This window comes from Triticum dicoccoides, chromosome 6B (assembly GCF_002162155.2).
Source record: "Triticum dicoccoides isolate Atlit2015 ecotype Zavitan chromosome 6B, WEW_v2.0, whole genome shotgun sequence".
NCBI classification, from domain to species: Eukaryota; Viridiplantae; Streptophyta; class Magnoliopsida; order Poales; family Poaceae; genus Triticum; species Triticum dicoccoides.
In genome coordinates, this window is record NC_041391.1 from 677,289,949 (window position 1) to 677,305,025 (window position 15,077).

Sequence of the window (15,077 nt, forward strand, 5' to 3'; positions counted from 1 at the left end):
CAATCGATTTACCGGGGACAATCGATGCTGCCGTTGAAACATACCTCATAATTCACCCTTTCATTTCCGTTATGTTTTCTACAGTCCTATATATGTACCTTCCTTATAGCATCTACGGCTGGATATGTCAAATATGGTCCCTCAAATGCCCACGGATGCGCCCGGGCGCGTCCACGGGCAGTGACCGTGCACGCCTCAAATTTCACGAGTTGCATCTGAACATTTCATACTAGATTCTTATCTAGATAAGGACATGCAAAAGAAATAAATCTACGCACTACGTCGGTCACCTAGCTATTTATTGTCCGAGATGTCGATGATCTCTGTGCCCGGCTCCGGCAGCATGCATGGGCAGCTGTTGCAGCTCTGGCTGCTCCACTCCGGCCTCCTCCTCCTCTATCTTTCATCGAGTTCAGCGAAGAGCGCGTTGGACATCGCGTACTCCTATCGGAGGAATTCCGGTTGGCCTGCACATATGCCTCATCCTAGATGGACTCCAGGATGATCTGCTGCTCTGCCATCTCCTTCGATTGGGCGACGGCGAACTCCCCCTCCGCCTGCTCCAGGTTGAAGCTCGATAGCTCCGGCTCTGGCTACTCCGCCTCCTCCACCTCCATCGGAGCCAGCTCCTCTCCCTCCTCTTCCCCCGCCTGCTCTACCTCCCCCGCCTCCTCCACCTCCACCGAAGCCAGCTCCTCTCCCTCCTCTTCCCCCGGCTCCTCCTCCTCCTTCAGCGAGTCCGGAGGCAGCCCGGCAAAGATGCGGGCGGCGCGCTTGCCTTGTCTCGGCCGGATCTCCTGCTGGATCTTGTACCGGTGCTCCGGCGTCAGCATTGCGCAGTAGGTGATCTTCCTCCGGACCATGGCAGAGCGCTGGAGCGTGGGCAGAGCATCAGAGCGGCAGCGGGAGTAGCTGGATGGGCTAGGGTTGCAGGACGCGGGCTGGGTTATAGGCGGATTTGGTCTCGAGCAGCGAGGCGAAGCGGCGCCACGCGGCGTTCACACTGCAGCGACAGAGGAGGCGCCCGTCGGACCGCCGGGTTTCTTGGAAGTCCGCGTGGGACCCCTTCGTCAATACTACATGAAGTACATGCCCGGGCGCGCCCCGGCGCCCCATATCCGCCCTATATTTGGGCTGGATATGAGGGGTGCCTGTCAGCCCACGCGTTTGAGTCCCGTTTGTGAGGCCGTCTGGGCCAAAAAATCGTGACCGGTCAATGAACGGGCGGCACGCCCGGGCGTCTGAGGTGGGTTTGGGGCGCCCTACTCTAGATGCTCTTATACAGTCTATTTGGTATGTTAATAACTTTAGCACTTTAGCTATATGTCAGGCGACTGATTTTTTTGATTTTGGGTCAGTCGCTCAGCATGGATGTGACCAAGCTTTTAAATATCGTCCGCTACCTCCGCTATTGCGGCCGCAATAGTGGTAGCGTCACCCTGCCTCTATTAGTTTAAGGTTGCGTAAAATAGTGTGTTGTCATGATGCGGGCGCAACATCACTTGTTAGACCGCTATATCGTCCACTTTCTGCAATATCGCCCGCTATATAAGTCCTTGTTGTTCTGTTGTGTAATCTATTTCGGTAAATGTGTCTTGTTTGCATGGTTGCACAACCAAATATTTTTCAATTATACTTTATATTCTTATATAATTGATGATTTCTCAAATTAAGTGTCATATTTTTTATCAATGGCCTAGAAATATACACAACAATCTCAGATTTATGAGTGTTTTTTAAAAATTGGCTATATGGACATAGCGCCCGCAATCGCCCGCTATCCGCTTTCTGCTACGCGCACTCTAATCGGCAACCAGTCCGCTATCTACTATTTAAAAGCTTGAATGTGACTGACCCGTTGTTTGTCCAGTCGATTTTCTTGTCTTCCCGTGCTAAGTGCATGCATGTCCTATTCATGCATGCATGTCTCCAGCTCAGGCCAACTCCAGGGCACGACCCCATCCCGTCCAGCCATGTCCGTTTAGGGCAAAATGGACAAACCCCATGGTCTAGTGCACGACGGCCTGAACCCATCTTGTCCGTTTTGTGTCAGGGCCGACCCATTTCCGGCGCAAACATATGGCCTGTTTTGGGTCCAGGCAGACAGCGAACGGACATGTCTCTCGTCTGCATCGGGGCCGCGTGGCAAGCGACTACCTACCTCCCACCGCCCAAATTAACTACGCGCGCGATGGTCCTCGCCTGTCATCCGTCTAGGCGAGCGGTTGTCGTCGACCGGTCACATTCCATGCTCCCACTCCGGTCCTGCTGCCTCCTCGAAACCCGACACCCAAACCCTAGTTCTCCCCTCGCCTTCCTTGAGCTCGCCAGCTTCCATGGTGTGGTGGAGCACCGGACGCAAGGGGGCGCACGACCGCGAGGCTGGTTTGTCCTCCGGCCGCCACCACGCACCAGCTTAGAGCCCGCACCACCCCCAAGGAGGGCCCCCGCACTGCCTGCATTCACCATTGCCCCTCCGGCCACCGGCTCGCACGACCGCGGAGGCACTACATCCACACAGATGTTTGCCGACGTTATTGGGAAACCAGGACGCCGCTCCACTGGAGCGACGTTCACCTGCCCAATAACTGGCATTTGTCCGCCAGGTCAGGTGCCGATCCCAACGAGCGGTTGTGCCCGTCGCGAGGAGATCGACCGCCGCCGCTTCCTCCTGCCCGATGACCTGTACTATGACCCCAGGTACGCCACTGACTCTGTGATGTGGGACACTTGGTTTCGGGACGAGCACGAGACCAGGCGCACGTCGTACTTTGCTGATAGCTCATCGGGCCCGCTGCGGCCACGTACAGAGCGCCGAGCGCGTGCTCCGAGCCCTCCCAAGTGCGCGGGCATACGCGGGTGCGTGGCATCACGCTGACGCCATCGCCTTCGCCCTCTCCGTCGCCACCACCACCTCCTCGCATGACATAGGAGGAGGAGGCCCGACTCATTCAATGTGTCCTGGAAGACTCCATGGACACGCACGATGAGCGCCAATGGGAGGGCCTGGACACACCATGCTGGCCCTCTCTACGGCCGGCGACATGGTCGTACCGTTGCTGGAGATGATGCACATCAAGGAGGAGGTGCTGGAGGAGCAAGCCGTCGCTACACGGCCACGCACATGCCCGACGCTGTGGGGCCGGGTGGTGCCCCACGCCGCCGCAGTAACCGGAGCGCGAGCCGTCTCCACGGGGGGAGGTGGTGCAGGCGTTTCCCAACTTCCAGGGACCACCGTCCCACCTCCGAACGCCACCGCCTTATATCGACCTCACTGGCGACGACTACGATAACGGCGACTCGTGAGACGGCGACGAGCATGGCATCGACTAGCACTACATGGACAGGCGGCGCTTGTCTTTTGTTTTAGTTTTTATGTTAATTATGTTCTAAGCACTATGGAGGCCGTGAAGACTATAATGCTTAATTATGTTTTAATCACTATGTTTGCATATTATTTGAATTTTTTTCAGCATCTATTTAAGTTTTGCGATTTTTTTATATCATGTCCACCCCGGACATGATTTGGCGTGCGGCCGCGCGTTGGGCGCACGGACACGGCAACGGCCCCAAACGGACATGGGCTACACCACTGCCGCCCCAAACGGACAGAATCCAGGCAAAACGGACATCCGTCGAGGTTCGTGCACTGGAGTTGGCCTCACGGCTCTACCACGCACATCGATGGATGAAATGCACGTCAATTTTAGACTCGGTGTCTGTGCATGCTTCATTTCCCTAGTCGGGTTTCCTTTTTTTTCTTTATGTGTATCTTTGATGTGTAAATATGTACGTGCACAAATATGGGTATAAATAATACTGGAGTGTGGAAATGTCACTGTTATACGTTGATTTTTATGTATTATAAAAAGTGCATTTTTGTGCTAATTTTGTGGAAGGTTTTGTTTATGTTTTTATTTTCTTTCGTCTTCAATGGTAATACCAAGAAAAATAATTTTATTTTTCTTAGAAAATGTCATTTTATATTATTATTATTATTATTATTATTATTATTATTATTATTATTATTATTATTATCTGTAAGTATGCACACATGTAGTAAAAGAATATGTGTGTAAATTATACTAGATTCTGAAAATTGCAGTAATATATGTGTATCATTGCATATTACAAAAAGTGCAATTTTAGTGAAAAGTTGGGTGCTTTTTCTTTTTTTTCTTTGTTCTTGAAGGGTAATACCCATGCAACCAATTTATTGTTCCTTAGATTTTATTTATTTTGTTTTAGTTATTTATTTATTTATTATCTTCTAAACGGGTAATACCAACACAACTACTTCATTCTTTTATAGAAGAACTTCATTATTATTTTGATTTATTTTTAGTTTTTCTATTTGTTTCTTTTTAAGGGGTAAACTAGGATCACTAATTCATTCCTTCTTAATAAATTCTTTTTTTTTGCAAAAAGTCAACTATTTACATCATTATTCTTGCATATTATAAAAATGCATAATTTCTATGTAAATTTTGTGCAATTCTTGAAGCCCGTTATCCATTGCCTCTTTTCCTTGTGTTTCTATTCATTTTTTTCTTTGTTTATCCGTTTTAGTTTTTGTTTTTATTTCTGTATGGGTATTTGTGCCGTGTTGGATGAATGTAGATGTATACACACAAGTACTATACAATATGTGTATAATTTTTTATATGCTTATTCTTTACATATTACTAAAAATGAAATTTTCAATGTATAGATGTGTGCAAGTTTTTGAAAGATTTTGTTTCATTTTCTTTCTTCTTAAACGGTAATACCAATGCCACTAATACATTCTTGCTTGGAAAATTAATGATCTTGATTTATTTTTAGTAATATTTCATGTTCTTGCTTCTTTAAGGATAATATCAATGCTACTGATTTATTTCTACTTTGAAAATTGCTTTTTTTGCGAAAATTCCACTATTATATGCTTATTCTTGCATATTATAAAAATGCGCAATTTTTGTGCGAATTGCGTGCAATTTTTTTCAATAGTATTTTTGCTTTCTTTCTTCTTAAAAGGTAATACCAATGTCCCTAATTCATTTTTCATTATAAGCTTCATTATTTTGAGTTTGTTCATTCTTCTTATTTAAGGGTAATAACAATGCCACTAATTGATTCGTTCTCAGAAAACTTCTATCCTTTTTGCAAAACTTCCACTAGTATATGCTTATTTTGCATATGATGAAAATGCGCAATTTCTTTTTTAATTGTGTGCAAATTTTGTCATAATTTGTTTTGTTTTTTTCGTTGAAAACTTCATATTTTTTGTCTAAGTTTTTGTTCATTTATTCTTTATGGTGATACCACCACAAATCCGAACTTTAGGCAACCATCCCTTTTTCTTCTTTTGGTTATTGGTTTATCGATGCGCTATGGTATAATCTTCATCGAGCAGTGTGCGTTCGATCCGACCTGGGATCCTGTATTTTTGCCCGGTTCCGTTTCCGTCGGCGAGCAGCGCCTGCTTTTTGCCCTTCACCATCGGTGGAAGGAGCTCACTACCCACTCACCTCATGGCTCAGGCCCAGCATGTTGTTTTCTAGCCAAAATATAGTACGGTTACTGGAAACCTTTGTTTTTTTATCCGGGACGCCGGCATGCCTATTTCCGGCAGCGTGATTGCGTTGCGTGGTCTAGCACCTGCAGGCGTGAATCGGCCATGACTCAGCCAGCAGAATGGCCGCTTTTCGCGTCGGACTCCACCGGTGAGCCTCTCGTGCGTGCCTAACCATTTTGCGCGGTACTGTAGGCACTATATTACGGAGTATTGGCTTATTGCTTGCGTGAAATCTCATTAGGAAAATCACGTATGTATATGACAGTTAGATCATGCGTGTCGTCCTTGGCATCGTCTGTGTTGTATACAGTCAGATCATAGAAGGCCTGTCTCAGATCATAGAAGGCCAGTCTCATGTGGGCGACAGTGTCACTCTGTTCTACTCCCTCTGTAAGCTAATGTAAGAGCGTTCAGATAGCTACTTTAGCATTCTAAACGCTCGTATATTAGTTTACGGAGGGAGTACTGAAGAATCTACCATGAACTAGCAAAAAAAAGTCTGGAAGGAAAGAGCCGGTCAATTTTCTCAGGGGCCTATGAAATTGGTTAACAGTTTGACTGTACAGTTGATCTCTGTTGAGTAGCTCGTGCTGCCCGAAATGTCCTGGGGCATGCTTAATTAGGAACCTTAATAAGCCTAGACTAGTGCTACGTCTTTGTCAATCAGGAGGTGTTTGTTTCGTCGAATTCTGCCTGTCACCTGTTTACAGTGTAAACGGATACCCTTACGGGAGTTTGGTGAGACACCTCCGTAATCACGTTCCTCTGTAATCAGTTCCAGCCCAGTTATCGAACGATACCCCCCACCCCCACCGGTAAAGGCTTCCGCTCCCGACTCCGCTCCTCCCCCGCGACTCGCTCCTCCCCTCGATCTATTTGCGCCGCCGCCTCCCCTCGATCCCGCGCTGCTGTGCCGCCGCCCCGCCGCCTCCCTTCTAGTCCAGCACCGCCGCGCCACCACCTCCCCTCGACCCCCTTCAGTCCTCCCCTCCTGGTTCGGCCGCCGGGTTGACCTCGCCACACCAGTCGCCGGGAACGACCACACCAGCCGCCTCCGATGCCAATGAGGGTAGACCATTGAAGCCGCGTACGAGGAGCAGCAAGGCCCATCCGCCCATCTCCGGATCGATCTCTTCCTCCTTCGTCACTCTCCTACTGCAGATCTCAAGGTTAGGGTTACTAATACACCTGTTCTTGATCTTGAAGTAAAAAAAAATGTGTCCTTGATCTATTGTTGATCTACTAATGATCTGTTATAGGTTGATGTATAGCATATATTTCCATCTGTTCTTGATCTTGAAGTAAAAAAAAATATGTGTTCTTGATCTGTTTTTGATCTATTAATGATCTGTTATAGGTTGATGGCTATTAATGATCTATTCTTGATCTGTTCTTGATCTTGAAGTAAAAAATATATGTGTTCTTGATATGTTCTTTTATTAATGGATGACTAGTGGAGTATAACACGGTCTGTCATTTGTATTTTTCTGATGTGTTTTTGATCTGTCTAGTTAGGTAACTAGGCAAATAGATGAATTAGGTTGGCTGGTCACAAAAAGGAAGGAATGTGTCTTGTTCGATGCATGTTCCTGCTGTCAATTGGACCATCTTCTTTAGCTTTCTGGTTTGAAATCATATCCTGATACTTGGAACTTTGCATGACAGTAGATCGACGGTGCTATCCACATGCATATCAACTAGATATTGGTTGACTGTTCCTGTAGTTTTCTGATATGCAATTTTCCTATCCATATGCAGCAGTTGTATTTGTATATGACTTAATTAGGCTTCTGATATGCAAGTTTTTTTGGATCCATTGTACCTTTGCATGACCAAATGCATGTGCAAGTTTTTTCGTCATCCTGAAATCTATCCAGTTTCTTGTTTTGTAATTTTTAGGAAAGAAAGTCATACCAACCTTAAATAGGTATATTTTCCTTATGCAGTTATGGCCCGTCTTCCCTTAAGTGCGAGGCGTGGAAGGAGAAATGCAATATTTTTGAATCTGACCACTTCCATTATGCTTGTATACTATTATGTGTGGTTCATGTTTGCATTATCTTATAGGAGAAATGTTGGCAAATAGAAAGGAGAATTAAAATTAGAGAGTTAAGGGGAGGGAACTTGTATCGACTAATTGGTGAGAGCGACACTATGTGTATAAGTCAACTTCGTATGGATAGAGAACATTTCATATATTATGTGAGATGGTGAGAGATGTTGGTGGTCTAAAGGGTACAAGGATCACATCATTAGAGGAGATAGTGGCATCATTCTTGTATGTGTTATCACACCATCACAAAAATAAGACAGTAGAAAAATTCTTCTATCGAAGCCCTGAGCCAATTAGTAGAAACTTCAACGCTTGTCTTCTAGCTGTCTTGAAGCTGCACCATGTGCTACTTAAGAAGCCTGAACCTATACTCGAGGATTGCACCGATGATAAGTGGGAGTATTTCAAGGTAAATAGCTACTAATAAAAAATATTATTCACTAGATGATCTCAATAGTGGTAAAAGATGCTAATATTTGCACATTGCTCTTTATGTTGTAGAATTGCTTTGGAGCATTAGATGGCACACACATAGGCGCAACAGTCCCAGCTAATTTGAAAGAAATGTATCGATCAAGGTTGGGTGATATAGATACAAATGTATTAAGTGTATGTGCACCTGACATGCAATTCATCTACATATTACCCGGTTGGGAAGGTTCTGCACATGATGGTCGGGTTCTTAGGGATGCCATATCCCGACCAAATGGGTTGCTTGTCCCTGAAGGCCAATATTATCTTCTCGATGCTGGCTACACAAACGCAAAAGGATTTTTAGCTCCATATCGAGGTCAAAGGTATCACTCGGGTGGTTGGACACCACAAAATCCACCTCATAGCGCAGAAGAATATCTCAACATGCGCCACGCTAGAGCCCGAAATATAGTAGAAAGGTGCTTTGGAAGGCTGAAGGGTCGGTGGGGGATTTTGAGGTCTCCTTCCTCTTTTTCCTATGAAGACCCAATGTCGAATCATCATGGCATGCGCACTCTTGCATAATCTTATATTGCAAAAGATGTCTGCCGACCCACTTGATATCAATGAGCCAATATACAAGAAACATTAGAAGACATGGAGGGAGAATTGGACCAACCAGAATTCATCACTTCTATCTCAACTTCAAATGAGTGGACAAATTTTCAGAATCAACTTGCTCAGGGCATGTATAATAGACATAGGGCTGCTAGGGCGCATTGAGGTATAAGTTGTTTCTATTTGTTCCCTTCTATATATATTTCCATCCCATTTACATTTGTTCCCTTTCAATTATATTTGCAAGCTACAATTGCATATCATTTGCATTTGTTCTCTTTCATATATATTTGCCATCTCATTTGTACCCATTCTTGCTTGTGCAGATATGGACCGTGTGGATAGCTCGAGCACGTCTCGTGGAAGAGGCAAGAATAAAAGGAATTGGTATTCTGATGAGGACGGTGAGCTTATTAAAGCTTTGTATGAGTTGTATTTGGACCCGAGGTGGAAAGCTGATGGTGCCTTCAAGGGTGGATACCTGGGGATATTGGAAAAGCATCTTGCTGAAAAGTGTCCATGTCGTGGTATCACTGTTGGGGAACGTTGCAGAAAATAAATTTTTTCTACGCTTCACCAAGATCAATCTATGGATTCATCTACCAACGAGAGAGAGGAGTGCATCTACATACCCTTGTAGATCGCGAGCAGAAGCGTTCAAGAGAACGGGGTTGAGGGAGTCGTACTCGTCATGATCCAAATCACCGGAGATCCTAGCGCCGAACAGACGGCACCTCCGCGTTCAACACACGTACGGTTGGGAAGACGTCTCCTCCTTCTTGATCCAGCAAGGGGGAGGAAGAGGTTGATGGAGATCCAGTAGCACAACGGCGTGGTGGTGGAAGTAGCGGTGATCTCGGTAGGGCTTCGCCAAGCTCAGCGAGAGGGAGAGGTGGCGTGGAGGGAGAGGGAGGCGCCAGGAGCAGGGGTGCGCAGCCCTCCCTCCCTCTCTTTATATAGGGGCCCTGGGGGGCGACAGCACCCTAGAGATTGGATCTCAAGGGGGGCGGCCAAGGGGGTGGCTTGCCCCCCAAGCCAAGTGGGGCGCCCCCACCCCTAGGGTTTCCAACCCTAGGCGCAGGGGGGGCCAAGGGGGGCGCACCAGCCCACCAGGGGCTGGTTCCCTTCCCCAGTTCAGCCCATGGGGCCCTCCGGGATAGGTGGCCCCACCCGGTGGACCCCCGGGACCCTTCCGGTGGTCCCGGTACAATACCGGTGACCCCCGAAACTTTCCCGATGGCCGAAACTAGACTTCCTATATACAACTCTTTACCTCCGGACTATTACGGAACTCCTCGTGACGTCCTGGATCTCATCCGGGACTCCAAAAAACTTTCGGGTTACCGCATACTAATATCTCTACAACCCTAGCGTCACCGAACCTTAAGTGTGTAGACCCTACGGGTTCGGGAGACATGCAGACATGATCGAGATGACTCTCCGGTCAATAACCAACAGCGGGATCTAGATACCCATGTTGGCTCCCACATGCTCCTTGATGATCCCATCGGATAAACCATGATGTCGAGGATTAAAGTAATCCCATATATAATTCCCTTTGTCAATCGGTACGTTACTTGCCCGAGACTCGATCGTCGGTATCCCAATACCTCGTTCAATCTCGTTACCGGCAAGTCACTTTACTCGTACCGTAATGCATGATCCCGTGACCAAACACTTGGTCACATTGAGCTCATTATGATGATGCATTACCGAGTGGGCCCAGAGATACCTCTTCGTCATATGGAGTGACAAATCCCAGTCTCGATCCGTGTCAACCCATCAGATACTTTCGGGGATACCTGTAGTATACCTTTATAGTCACCCAGTTACGTTGTGACGTTTGGTACACCCAAAGCACTCCTACGGTATCCGGGAGTTACACGATCTCATGGTCTAAGGAAATGATACTTGACATTGGAAAAGCTCTAGCAAACGAACTACACGATCTTGTGCTATGCTTAGGATTGGGTCTTGTCCATCACATAATTCTCCTAATGATGTGATCCCGTTACCAACGACATCCAATGTCCATAGTCAGGAAACCATGACTATCTGTTGATCAACGAGCTAGTCAACTAGAGGCTTACTAGGGACATGTTGTGGTCTATTTATTCACACATGTATTACGATTTCCGTATAACACAATGATAGCATGAATAATAGAAAATTATCATGAACAAGGAAATATAATAATAATCATTTTATTATTGCCTCTAGGGAATATTTTCAACAGTCTCCCACTTGCACTGGAGTCAATAATCTAGTTACATTGTGATGAATCGAGCACCCATAGAGTTCTAGTGTTGATCATGTTTTGCTCGTGGAAGAGGTTTAGTCAACGGATCTGCGACATTCAGATCCGTTTGCACTTTGCAAATATCTATGTCTCCATCTTGAACATTTTCACGAATGGAGTTGAAGCACGCTTGATGTGTCTGGTCTTCTTGTGAAACCTGGGCTCCTTGGCAAGGGCAATAGCTCCAGTGTTGTCACAGAAGAGGGTGATTGGCCCCGACGCATTGGGTGTGACTCCTAGGTTGGTGATGAACTCCTTCATCCAGATTGCTTCATGCGTTGCCTCCAAGGCTGCCATGTACTCCGCTTCACATGTAGATCCCGCCACGACGCTCTGCTTGCAACTGCACCAGCTTACTGCCCCTCCATTCAAAATATACACGTATCCGGTTTGTGACTTAGAGTCATCCAGATCTGTGTCGAAGCTAGTGTCGACATAACCCTTTACGACGAGCCCTTCGTCACCTCCATAAACGAGAAACATATCCTTAGTCCTTTTCAGGTACTTCAGGATATTCTTGACCGCTGTCCAGTGATCCATGCCGGAATTACTTTGGTACCTTCCTACCAAACTTACGGCAAGGTTTACATCAGGTCTGGTACACAGCATGGCATACATGATAGACCCTATGGCTGAGGCATAGGGGACGACACTCATCTTTTCTCTATCTTCTGCCGTGGTCGGACATTGAGCCGAGCTCAATTTCACACCTTGCAACACAGGCAAGAACCCCTTCCTGGACTGATCCATATTGAACTTCTTCAATATCTTATCAAGGTATGTGCTTTGTGAAAGACCTATGAGGCGTCTCCATCTATCTCTATAGACCTTGATGCCTAATATGTAAGCAGCTTCTCCAAGGTCCTTCATTGAAAAACACTTATTCAATTAGGCCTTAATGCTGTTCCAAAAGTTCTATATCATTTCCCATCAAAAGTATGTCATCCACATATAATATGAGAAATGCTACAGTGCTCCCACTCACTTTCTTGTAAACGCGCACTCTTTTCCATCAGTCTGCATAAACCCAAACGCTTTGATCATCTCATCAAAGCGAATGTTCCAACTCTGAGATGCTTGCACCAACCCATAAATGGATCGCTGGAGCTTGCATACCTTGTTAGCATTCTCAGGATCGACAAAACCTTTCGGCTGCATCATATACAGTTCTTCCTTAAGATAGCCGTTAAGGAATGCTGTTTTGACGTCAATTTTCCATATCTCATAATCATAGTATGCGGCAATTGCTAACATGATTCGGACTCACTTCAGCTTCGCTACGGGAGAGAAAGTCTCATCGTAGTCAACCCCTTGAATTTGCCGATAACCCTTAGCGGCAAGTCGAGCTTTATAGATGGTAACATTACCATCCGCGTCCGTCTTCTTCTTAAAGATCCATTTGTTTCTATCGCTCGCCGATCATCGGGCAAGTCTGTCAAAGTCCATACTTTGTTTTCATACATGGATCCTATCTCGGATTGCATGGCTTCAAGCCATTTGTTGGAATCTGGGCCCGCCATCGCTTCTTCATAGTTCGAAGGTTCACCGTTGTCTAACAACATGATTTCCAGGACAGGGTTGACATACCACTCTGGTGTGGAACGTGTCCTTGTGGACTTACGAAGTTCAGTACCAACTTGATCTGAAGTACCTTGATCATCATCATCAATTTCCTCTCCAGTCGGTGTAAGCACCACAGGAACATTTTCCTGAGATGCACTACTTTCTGGTTCAAGAGGTAGTACTTCATCGAGTTCTACTTTCCTCCCACTTACTTCTTTCGAGAGAAACTGTTTCTCCAGAAAGGACCCGTTCTTGGCAACAAAGATCTTGCCTTCGGATCTAAGGTAGAAGGTATACCCAATGGTTTCCTTAGGGTATCCTATGAAGACGCATTTTTCTGACTTGGGTTCGAGCTTTTCAGGTTGAAGTTTCTTGACATAAGCATCGCATCCCCAAACTTTTAGAAACGACGGCTTAGGTTTCTTCCCAAACCATAATTCATATGGTGTCGTCTCAACGCATTTAGATGGTGCCCTATTTAAAGTGAATGTAGCTGTCTCTAGAGCGTATCCCCAAAATGATAGCGGTAAATTGGTGAGTGACATCATAGATCGCACCATATCCAATAGAGTGCGATTACGACGTTCGGACACACCGTTACGCTGAGGTGTTCCAGGCGGTGTGAGTTGTGAAACGATTCCACATTTCCTTGAGTGCGTACCAAATTCGTGACTTAAATATTCTCCTCCATGATCTGATCGTAAGAACTTTATTTTTCTATCACGTTGATTCTCTACCTCATTCTGAAATTCCTTGAACTTTTCAAAGGTCTCAGACTTGTGTTTCATCAAGTAGACATGCCCATATCTACTTAAGTCATCAGTGAGAGTGAGAACATAACAATAGCCTCCGCGAGCCTCAACGCTCATTGGACCGCACACATCAGTATGTATGATTTCCAATAAGTTGGTTGCTCGCTCCATTGTTCCGGAGAACGGAGTCTTGGTCATTTTGCCCATGAGGCATGGTTCGCATGTGTCAAATGATTCATAATCGAGAGATACTAAAAGTCCATCAGCATGGAGCTTCTTCATGCGCTTGACACCAATATGACCAAGGCGGTAGTGCCACAAGTATGTGGGACTATCATTATCAACCTTACATCTTTTGGTATTCACACTATGAATATGTGTAACATCACGTTCGAGATTCATCAAGAATAAACCATTAACCAGCGGGGCATGAACATAAAACATATCTCTCATATAATAGAACAACCATTATTCTCGGATTTAAATGAGTAGCCATCTCGTATTAAACGAGATCCAGATACAATGTTCATGCTCAAAGCTGGCACTAAATAACAATTATTGAGGTTTAAAACTAATCCCGTAGGTAAATGTAGAGGTAGCACGCCGACGGCGATCACATCGACCTTAGAACCATTCCCGACACGCATTGTCACCTCGTCCTTCACCAGTCTCCGCTTATTCCGCAGCTCCTGCTTTGAGTTACAAATCTGAGCAATCGCACCGGTATCGAATACCCAGGAGCTACTATGAGTACTGGTAAGGTACACATCAATTACATGTATATCACATATACCTTTAGTGTTGTCGGCCTTCTTGTCCGCTAAGTATTTGGGGCGGTTCCGCTTCCAGTGTCCCTTTCCCTTGCAATAAAAGCACTCAGTCTCAGGTTTGGGTCCATTCTTTGGCTTCTTCCCGGCAACTGGTTTGCCGGGCGCGGCAACTCCCTTGTCGTCCTTCTTGAAGTTCTTCTTACCCTTGCCTTTCTTGAAACTAGTGGTTTTATTGACCATCAACACTTGATGCTCCTTTTTGATTTCTACCTCCGCTGATTTCAGCATTGAAAATACTTCAGGGTTGGTTTCACCATCCCCTGCATATTGTAGTTCATCACAAAGCTCTTGTAGCTAGGTGGGAGCGATTAAAGGATTATGTCAACGACCGCCTCGTCCGGGAGGTTAATGTCCAGCTGGGACAAGCGGTTGTGCAACCCAGACATTTTCCTGACAACAGTAAGATGTCCATCCTATTAACTATTAACCTAGGAATTTAGCTTGAGCATGAAGTCACACATTTCACTATTTGAGTTTGAAACTAATGTTCTAAAAAATTAGTAACACTAATATTTCTTGAATAATTAGTTTGACCACAGTTTGGCCATAGTTTGACCAGATTTGATCAAAATTCAAAAAACTAAAATAATTATTTAGTAACACTAATATTCTAGAATAATTCGTTTGACCATTGTTTAACCACAGTTTGACAACACAGTTTGAATTTTTTTCGATTTTTTCCACTCTAGATCTTAAAAGCCCCGTAACTTTTTTCTGTTTGGTTTTTGAGGATTTTGAAAATGTTTAACGGGGTTCCCCCAGTTAAATTTGGATGTAACTTTTCGAGTAGATGATTTTTCATATAAAAAACTTTTTCATCCGAGTTAGTATGCAAAAGTTATGCCCATTTTTACAAATTTTCGAGAGATTTTGCAAATAAAGTCAAAATTCATATTTGCAAATTTTCCCAACAACTAGACCACATATCACATGGGAAACTTATTTTCTTTTTTTTTTGACATTTTCATCATTTTCTTTTATTTTTTAAAAC

The 15,077-nt window shown here is 45.2% G+C and overlaps 1 pseudogene; it reads left to right on the forward strand.

The window, feature by feature from the left end:
- Positions 1–2,996: 2,996 nt before the first annotated feature.
- LOC119321472 overlaps positions 2,997–15,077 on the forward strand; it is a 34,331-nt pseudogene continuing 22,250 nt past the window's right edge.